This window comes from Salmo salar, unplaced genomic scaffold, assembly GCF_905237065.1.
Source record: "Salmo salar unplaced genomic scaffold, Ssal_v3.1, whole genome shotgun sequence".
Classification (NCBI taxonomy): domain Eukaryota; kingdom Metazoa; phylum Chordata; class Actinopteri; order Salmoniformes; family Salmonidae; genus Salmo; species Salmo salar.
In genome coordinates this window covers 1-2,500 of record NW_025548934.1, presented here as the reverse complement: position 1 = coordinate 2,500, position 2,500 = coordinate 1, and positions in this window count along the sequence as shown.

Sequence of the window (2,500 nt, the reverse complement as noted above, 5' to 3'; positions counted from 1 at the left end):
ACACACTCTAACACACTCTAACACACACACACACACACACACACTCTAACACACACACACTCTAACACACCACACACATGAAGTCTTACTTTCACACAGGACTGTTTTGTTAAGGGTGGGTGTCAATGCTGCCCCCTAGCCCTAACAGGTTAAGGGTGGGTGTCAATGCTGCCCCCTAGCCCTAACAGGTTAAGGGTGGGTGTCAATGCTGCCCCCTAGCCCTAACAGGTTAAGGGTGGGTGTCAATGCTGCCCCCTAGCCCTAACAGGTTAAGGGTGGGTGTCAATGCTGCCCCCTAGCCCTAACAGGTTAAGGGTGGGTGTCAATGCTGCCCCCTAGCCCTAACAGGTTAAGGGTGGGTGTCAATGCTGCCCCCTAGCCCTAACAGGTTAAGGGTGGGTGTCAATGCTGCCCCCTAGCCCTAACAGGTTAAGGGTGGGTGTCAATGCTGCCCCCTAGCCCTAACAGGTTAAGGGTGGGTGTCAATGCTGCCCCCTAGCCCTAACAGGTTAAGGGTGGGTGTCAATGCTGCCCCCTAGCCCTAACAGGTTAAGGGTGGGTGTCAATGCTGCCCCCTAGCCCTAACAGGTTAAGGGTGGGTGTCAATGCTGCCCCCTAGCCCTAACAGGTTAAGGGTGGGTGTCAATGCTGCCCCCTATCCCTAACAGGTTAAGGGTGGGTGTCAATGCTGCGCCCTAGCCCTAACAGGTTTTAAGGGTGGGTGTCAATGCTGCCCCCTAGCCCTAACAGGTTAAGGGTGGGTGTCAATGCTGCCCCCTAGCCCTAACAGGTTAAGGGTGGGTGTCAATGCTGCCCCCTAGCCCTAACAGGTTAAGGGTGGGTGTCAATGCTGCCCCCTAGCCCTAACAGGTTAAGGGTGGGTGTCAATGCTGCCCCCTAGCCCTAACAGGTTAAGGGTGGGTGTCAATGCTGCCCCCTAGCCCTAACAGGTTAAGGGTGGGTGTCAATGCTGCCCCTAGCCCTAACAGGTTAAGGGTGGGTGTCAATGCTGCCCCCTAGCCCTAACAGGTTAAGGGTGGGTGTCAATGCTGCCCCCTAGCCCTAACAGGTTAAGGGTGGGTGTCAATGCTGCCCCCTAGCCCTAACAGGTTAAGGGTGGGTGTCAGATATTCAAATGCCCATTGCCTTCCTTTACTGGCATTCTGCTTGGTGGCTGAGTGTAGTTCGACCATATTTGCACATTTAAATGATATGAAAAGCTTTTGCTGGGACTTGACAGAGAAGCGTGACCTTTTTAGCAGTGATGTCATTTCATCTAGAAGATGCAGCGGGCAGACGAGCCAGCACTTGTCCAAGGATGATAGGAGGTAGTTGTGTGGGCTACAGTTGTGGAGGGAATTGATTGGTCGGCAGCATGAACTGTGGAGGCAGATGGGGAGTGGTCAAGAAACAGCTAATACATAACTTTTTTTCCTCCCTTATTTTGTCCTTTTGTTAAAGACATTGAATAAGACTTATGTCACGTCCTGGCCAGTATAAAGGGGTTAATTGTTATTGTAGTTTGGTCAGGACGTGGCAGAGGGTATTCGTTTTATGTGGTTCGCGGGGGGGGTGGTGTGTTTGTTGAAAGGGGCATTTGATTTATGTATTCCGGGGGTTTTAGGGCACTGTTGTATATTCATGTATTTCTATGTTGAGTCTAGTGTGTCTGGTTCTATGTTTTGGGATAATTGGGGGTTGGGACTCTCAATTGAAGACAGGTTGTTGTCTCTTTGGCTTTGATTGAGAGTCCCATATATTAGGGTGTGTTTGTCGTTTGAGGGATTGTTCTTGGTTAGCGTGAGCGAGCCTTTCAATTCGTTGATCGTAAGTTCGTTTTGCTGTTCACTTGATTATAGTTTTAAAATAAACGTCAAGATGAGCACTTTGGTCCTCCTTTACCAACGACAGCCGTGACAACTTTATTAACTTCCTTTTGGTCAGTCATTGTTTGGGAGGGGAACCAAGGAACAGTTTCTTTCAAGGCAAACATTAACTTTTCCAAGGACGGATAACCTTTGCTTTCATTTAGGGACCGCCTAAAGACATAGGTAATAGGAAGACTATTTAGATCTGTGAGTGAAAGAGCTGTCTCACACTGCCTCTACAGAGAATGGCTTGTGGTTTGTAATATTACCACAACCACCACCACCCACCACCCCCCCAAAAAACTTCTCCCTACTCTCTTCTGACTCTAAATGCAGTCTGTTGTTTTATTAACCAGTCCATCTCAGTGTAATTCCCACAGATACAGCATTTACACTCTAGTGAGAACTAATGTGGAGAGAATTCAAGAGGCCGCATCATGGTAACGTCTCTGAGATGATACAAAACAAGACATTGAGCTCATCTAAGCCTCCATATCAATCAACTATCTAATCATCTCCTTACACTACACTGTTTTAAGTATTTTATTTTTTTTTTTTTTTAAAGCAAGCCATTCAATAACCGAGTACGTAATATGCCATGAAAATCAATGGTCATTCATTAATTGAATGGT